Here is an 8,348-nt window from a genome sequence, read left to right as displayed (position 1 = left end):
CGCGTCATATTACCTAGTCATAAGGTTTTTATACCTTGCCATTCGTTGTTCAGCATTCATCCTCACCTCGTCTATTAGATCAAGGTTCAAACGGAGTTGCTCTTCATTATCTTTGTCCTGATAGGTTGTCACCCTATGATTGGCAATGTGCACTTCTGCGGGTATGACTGCTTTAGCTCCATAAGCTAGCTTGAAATGAGTTTCTCCTGTCGAAGTTCTTGTTGTCGTCCTATATGTCCACAGAACACCTAGTAACTCGTCTGGCCATACTCCCTTTGCTCCCTCAAGCCAAGTCTTGATTATTTTTAACAAGGATCGGTTTGCTACTTCAGCTTGGCCATTTGCTTGTGGATGGGATGGGGAGGAATAGTGATTCTGAATTCTGAAGTACGTACAAAAGTCCTTGAAGAGGGCATTGTCAAATTGTCGTCCATTGTCGGATACCAGCACTCTGGGCACTCCAAACCTGCACACAATGTTCTTCCATACGAAGTTCTTAACATTTTGTTGTATGATTTTAGTTAAGGGTTCTGCTTCTACCTACTTGGTGAAATAATCAATACCAATCACGAGGAACTTCATTTGCCTTACACCTAGTGGAAAATGACCCAGGATGTCTAATCCCCATTGCGCAAAGGGCCATGGGGCCGTCATTAGGGTTAGATACTCTGATGGTTGCCTTGGGATATTACTAAATCATTGGCATTGATTGTAGATTTTAACATAAGCTTTGGCATCTACTTGCATATTTGGCCAATAGTATCCTGCACAGACGACTTTGTGAACAAGTGATTTGGCTCCCGAATGATTGCCACACGCCCTTTCATGGATTTCTCTCAATATGTAGTTTCCTTTATCGGGAGTCAAACACCTAAGATAAGGCTGTGAAAAGCCTCTTTTATACAGCACCTCGTCCATAAGTATGTACCTGGCCAACCTTACCCTTAACTTTCTAGCTTCGTGCTTCTCTTCAGGGAGTTATCCATCTTTTAAGTATGATATAATTGGAGTCATCCAATTTCATCTGCTCTCCACTTGCTGTACTTCTGGGATGTCTATACTTGGCATATACTGAATTTCATCGAACTTATCCACGGCTTCATTCATTGAGGCTTCCTTCGCCAAGGCATCAGCTTCTATGTTCTCCTCCCTCGGGATTTGAACAAAGTTAACTTCCTCAAACTTTCTCATAAGGCGCATCACCCTGTAACATACCATAATGAGTCCATTAAATGACTTAAGGTCATCATGCAAGATTCACATGATAGAACACTTGTTTAATTTAGGTGGATGTCACCTTTCGTCCAATTAAGTTTGTAACTAAACTTCATTTGTGTAAGAAAGTATTTCTTAAAGAAAATAGGAAATAACATCGAAAGCTTTTGATGCGAGAGACTAAGAAAGGTAAAAGAACAAAGAAAACCTTGGCTTTCTAAGCAATGACCTAAAAGACTTCATAAAGATGTAATATAAGTTAATCATCATTTTAATTAATTTGAATACCATTAGACAAAATAAAGCTTAATCATCTTTTTAACTCATATGGTTCTCAATAATCCAAAAAGGTGTTTGAAAAAAGGGAGGGGGAGGGGGGGAAGAGTTATTTTTTTTTTTTTTTTTTTTTTTTGGTTGTGAATGATTTACCCCCTCCCACCTTTTCTTTTGTTTTTTCCCCTCCTTTTTTTTTTTTGGCTAACGGGAGTACATATCGCCCTTTGAGATTTAAGCACCTCACTATTCTCTCAAATGAGTGTAATTCCTTGTCTCACATATACTAGGTTAGTGTCAAAGCCAACAATGTTTTCTAGTAAAGCCAAGCAAAATATATCTATAATTTATACCCACACATATCAATTTATGCTTAAAACGTGTCTATTAGATGATTGGGTGTGTCTATATATATATATATATTATTTTTATGTATATATAAAAATTTGAACAAGTCAATTTTATACAATTTAAGAGAATTTTTGTTTTCACTAAGTTGCGTAGTTATCCTTTAAATTAATTATAATTAATACTTTGAGTATTTTAAATAATTGTTTTGTGTTGAATAAATTAAATATTACACATTAAAGTATAATAATAGTTTTAGAAAACATGAAATGTATAAAATAAATTAATTCAAATACATTAATTAATAAATATAACTTTTATATGCCTTAACATGTACAATGTAATAATAATAATAATAATAATAATTATTATTATTATTATTTTTATTATTATTATTAAATATTAAAAAAATTACTTTTTTATGGATGGCAAAATATATATATATATATATGGGGTGTGGGATGTGGGTCCTTTCCCTTTGCCACTATACCTGTAGGTAATTACAGGAATGATTCTTTGAGATGGCCCCAAAATGTTGGTTAAAAATTTCAAACCTAGGTTCTCATAAATCTCATGATTGATCCTTAGTAGTCCTTCTAATTCACCACCAAAGAGGAAAACACAGGCACATGCACCAGCTGTTTGTATGTATGTAATAATTGTATTAGTATTGTAAAATCTAAATGTCGGCAACAGCAGTACCTCTTCCTTTGCTTTTTTTTGGTAGTAAAACCCATAATACAAACCCATAAAAGAAATTTTGTATAGAAGGGGGAAAAAAAGAAAGAAAAAGAAATTGATTATTTCATATATATATATATATATAAATTAAAATGAAGCTTCATGCTTACTAACTTATTCATAAATACATTATTATCTAACGCATAACTTGACCAATAATCAAACTTGAAATCAAGTTATATGTTTGTTTATTTGCTAAAGACATTAATATAAATTTGGTTGTTTCTTAACATGAATTCAAATTGTTTATGAACATTTAAAGAAAAAGCAGATAGTGGGTTCTAATAAGTTTAATTAGTAAAGTTCATGTCATCGGATAAGAGATCTGAGGTTTGAACCCCGCATATATTAAAAATCAATTGGTATTTTGCCTAATAATAAAACACAATTATCAAGAAGTAGACATGATAAGTTAAAATTTTATTATATCTATATAAACAATGAAATGAAAAGAAAAAGCATCCACTTATGTTTTCATATACGGCCATGGTGCATGTTTTTTTTTTTTTTTTTCCCCAGTTGAGATAATATTTATATGTTCATTAATGATATTGTAACATAGTTGTACTTCTGTTTCTTCAATAAAACTATTATTCTATATTCATAATAATATGGAATATGTGTTGCCCCATTTCTTTGATTTAAATTTCATCTCCTTTTTTTTTCCACTACCTACCAATCTCTTCTTCTCTTTCATAAGATGTAAGTAGATCATATAGAATATCTCTTATCATACCTTTTATTGTTGAGGAATATTGTTTCCAAAATACCAAGTAACTAATCATTTAAAAGATTTTTTTTATTAATTACTATGTTTGAAAGTTTGGACTCTAGAGTGATAGGAAAGTAGAGAAAATGAAAAGAGATAAGAGACTAATGGTTATCATTTCCCTTATTTGCATGTTTTAGAAATTAATTACTAGAGGGTACGAGAATAAATATCTATCTTCATTATTTAAAAGTTAAAATGAGACAACCATTCCTCTTTTTTATGTTCTACCTTTGTGTTAAAATCTCATTCCTTCTTCTTTGTGTGTGTGTGCGCGTGTTTGTTTCTCAAAAATAAAATAAAATAAGAAAGAAAGAAAAGAATATATATATATATATATAAAGTTTAATTCAAACATCCCTACATCCCATCCCATCCCCTCTATTCCAACACAACAAATTTTCTAAAAATGAATAGGACAAGATTTTTTTCCTAAACTAGTTTGGATAAAAACCTTTCAAACTTCTTATAAATGTTTTTATTAGGTATGACTTTTTTTAAAACCTAACTGTTTGATTGCATTTACTTTATTTTTTTAATACGCATATCAAATTTTATTCAAATTAAATGTTATTTACTATTTGATCAATAATTTATTTTTGAAATTTAAACATTTGATTGATGACATAACCATTAATCTTTGATTTTTGAAGTTGTTGAAATTTTACAAGCATGAAAGATATAATAAAATGAAACCGCAGTTTCTCTCCAAATAAATCTTTTTCAAAAGAATATACAGTAAGTACTAAAATGAGAAGGTAAGAACCTGCAAACTTCACTGGAAAGAAATGCTTGTATTTCTTGAGATTCCTCCTCTAAAGTACCATCACACTCATTTGTAGTCAATCTCTTTTTGCTGATTATATGTGTCCTGATCTCTTTCACTTGCAGTCTTATTTATATATAGTAGGTATGGTCTCCTTTTTTTTCCTTTTTCTTTTTTTCTCCTAATCACCACGCAATAATTTTAGTCACCTCGAGTAACGGTGCACGATAGGGGACCAATGTTGACATATACTTATTGTAATATATCCTTTTTGGATTAAATTTTTTTTTAAAAAAAGGTCACTAATCTGATTCATTTTCCACGTTCTTAAAATGCCAATAAAATTAAATAAATAATTGTTTTACTGTGATAGGGCCACGTTGAGATATATTGTTAGACCTAACTATGAAAAAAGATAAATAATCAGTCAAATATAATATTTCTCCTTGTTCCATGGACTGTCTTGAACTTTTGGCAATTTATACTGTGAGAGAGTCACGTTGAGATAATTTGCTTTATACCTAACACTTATCAATTAGTTTAAATGCACAGTCTTCAACTTTCTACAGTAGTCCATGTCAATTGATTAGGTGTTGAAACTCCAGATTCCAGTTTGACTATAAGCGTGGGTTTGGATGGGCCGTTTTGCCGAATCCGCAGTTTTAGTATTTTGAGAGTAGGTTTTATGAGAACTGTTTATGTACTATAGTATAAATTTTTAAATAAATTTAGGTTTTATAATACTATTTATATTTTTAAAAATTATTTTATTATAATATTTTTAGTAATAAATTTTTAATTTTGAATAAAGTCTTTACCATATGAATACGCAGATTTATGGGTTTTCATAAACGCCTTCCATTTTTTGCCCCTCACAAAGTGAGGAACATGTGGAATCTTTTGGCCCTTCCTTTTTGCAAAAGCACAATGTGAATCATGTGTGTTTCACTTTCAAGTTCATCCTGTCATTCAGGAAAAAACAAAAAAAAAAAGAAAGACTTCATACTCCAGTCAATATATTTTATGAACTATTAATTTTTTTTTTTTTTAAAGTCACTAATCTGATTCATTTTCCACGTTCTTAAAATGCCAATAAAATTAAATAAATAATTGTTATACTGTGATAGAGCCACGTTGAGATAAATTGTTAGACCTAACTATGAAAAATGATAAATAATCAGTCAAATATAATATTTCTCCTTGTTCCATGGACTGTCTTGAATTTTTGGCATTTTATACTGTGAGAGAGTCACGTTGAGATAAATTGTTTTACACCTAACACTTATCAATTAGTTTAAATGCAGTCTTGAACTTTCTAGAGTTGTCCATGTCAATTGATTAGGTGTTGAAAACTCCAAATTCCCAACGAAAGTTTGACTATAAGCGTGCGTTTGGATTGGGCGTTTTGTCCCATCCGCGCTTTTAGTATTTTCGTTTGGATTGGGCGTTTTGCCCCATCCGCACTTTTAGTATTTTTTTTTAGTAGGTCTTATGAGTACTGTTTATGTATCATCAAATTTAGCAAAATATAGATTTTTAGATAAATTTAGATCCCACAATACTATTCACATCTTTAAAATGGCATTTTACCCAATCCGTGCTTTTAGTATTTTTTTAGTTGATCTTATGAGTACTATTTACTGTACTATCAAATTTAGCAAAATACAAATTTTTAAATAAATTTAATTCTCATAATACTATTCATACTTTTAAAAATTATTTTACTATAATATTTTTAACAAAAAATTTTCAATTTTTAATAAAGTCCTTACCACGTGAATATGTAGATTTATGGGTTTTCAGAAACGCCTTTCATTTTTTACCCCTCATAGAGTGAGGAACACGTGGAATCTTTTGGCCCTTCCTTTTTGCAAAAGCACAATGTGAATCATGTGATGTGTGTTTCACTTTCAAAGATCATCCTGTCATTCAGGAAAAAACAAAAAAAGAAAAAAAGAAGAGAAAGACCTCATACTCCAGTCAATATATTATAATAAATATGTTATTATAATATATTGGTTTCTTTAAAGAAAGACTTCATATTTTCGTCAAGTTATTATATTATACCATATCCAACAGTCTGTACTTTTTTTTTTTTTAGAGTTGGTTGGTTTCTTTAAAGAAAGACTCCATATTTGCATCAAGTTATTATATTATACTATATCAAACGGTCTGTACTTTTTTTTTAAGAGATATTTGTCGGTTTTTAATTATTATTCTTTATCATTAATTTAACCTATTAATTAATTTTTGGTACAGACAGAAATTAAATTTTGAACTTCTTACTTAATTACAAAAAATTCTATAAATTAAGCTAATTAAAACCTACAAGATGAATAGTACATATTTGATTGCCTGATTGGCAAGCAATCGTTTTGATTTTCAAGAATTCTTACTTGCCATTGCAGGATTGGGATTCTCTAATTAAAGTTTAAAGTTTTTGGAAAAATCCAATGGGAAATACATGGTTAGATTTTATTACGTCATTAACACTTAATAGACTTAATTCTTTTAATTAAAATATTGATGATATAGTGAAGTGTGCCTTTGGGATTAGACTATAAAGCTAATTTTTAGTGTTTTGTTTTTTGGCTGCAACAAAAAGTTAGATAATCAGTTTTGAAACAGGCCTAAAATTTAATTCATTTTAAAATATTGATAAGATTTTTGAATATATATTTATATGTTGACATTAATTCAAGAATTCTAAAAATATTAATCATGCACAGTTCTCATTTATTTCTCTGGAATGAAACAATAGTAACTCGTATCATGTGGTGATAGGCCTAGCCAACATGATTATTGGTTAACAATCTAATGTACTTGGGATTAGTTCATAAAGTTAGTTTTTTGCTGTGAATTCCAGTTAGCTCAACTAGTAAAGTCTCTAATGGTTGAATAAGAGATCTGGGGCTCATTCTCCACCTATACCAAAAACTAATTGGTGTCTTGGTCTGATGATAAAGAGTTATTATCAGGAGCGGACACCATAGATTAAAACTCTTAAAAAAAAGTTAGTTTTTGCTTTTCATTTTTTTATGTATAACTTTCTAAAACCTTAATATTTCTTATTGTTACTCATTTTTTCAAAATATAAGTTTGCATTAAAATATTTTCAGAAGTGTTTAACAAAAAAACTAAATAAGTTGTTCTCCACCCACAAACATCGGTGAGAGTTTAAAAAAAACCAATGGCAATGTACGTTGGTGATAGTTCAAGCGGTCATATAAATAATGCTCAACAACCAAACAATGTTTAGACTTGCATCTTAAATATTATAAAATTGGTATTAGAATTCTATATATAAAAAGCATCAATGTGCAAAGCAGCAGTAGCAAGCTACAATGATTTTGGTTTATTCAACTAAACTATTTCACACGCTTTTTTTTTTTTTGGGAAAATATTGTCTAAACCTTTTTACTCTTTTTTATCTCCATATTGGTTGGTAAAATATTATCACAATAAATTGCCACAATATTTTCTCAATTTTTTGAGGTATTAATTTCTTATATGCTAAAATAAAATAAAAAAAATATCATACTAGAACCAAACATAACTAAAAATAAATGTATTGTGAAAAAAAAAAAAGTGTGACATCCACAACAATTTTTCACAATACTTTCATAACAAATCATAAGTAGTAAATTGTTATTAGTTTCAATTTAAACTTACTAATGAAATTGCTTTTTTGCCTACCAATAACAACTCGTAACAACTTACTATTTTATGATTTGTTGTATAAATATTGTAGACATAACATTTCTCTTATGAAAATATTAAGACATTTTGTTGTCGTCATAATATTTTCATAACTACTAAAGTGTCAATTTTTTACAAGTCAAAATAATATATAACAAAATTATAAAGGTAATACGAAAATGTTATACCATTATGTTGTGTTTCTAGAATTTTATTTATTTTATTTATTTATTTATTTAATTTTTTGGTTTAGTCCAATTTGTTGAACCAAAATTCACTATTTCAAATACAGTTTTCTTGAGTTGACTTTTTGTATTTTTTATTGTATTTTTATCATTATGCACCATTTTAAGTAAAAACACATAGTTTTACACATACAAAAAATTAAAAATAAAAAACTTAGGTTAAAAACACTTTTTATCCTTTATGTTTGGGATAGTTCACAATTCTTTCTTAAACTTTAAAATCAAGCAGTTTTTCCCTTAATATTTTGGAAAAAGAGCATATATGTCATATTGTTATTCTCTTAGTTAAACC

Source organism: Quercus suber, unplaced genomic scaffold (genome assembly GCF_002906115.3).
Source record: "Quercus suber isolate HL8 unplaced genomic scaffold, Cork oak 2.0 scaffold_216, whole genome shotgun sequence".
Classification (NCBI taxonomy): Eukaryota; Viridiplantae; Streptophyta; class Magnoliopsida; order Fagales; family Fagaceae; genus Quercus; species Quercus suber.
This window is presented reverse-complemented; position numbering follows the sequence as displayed.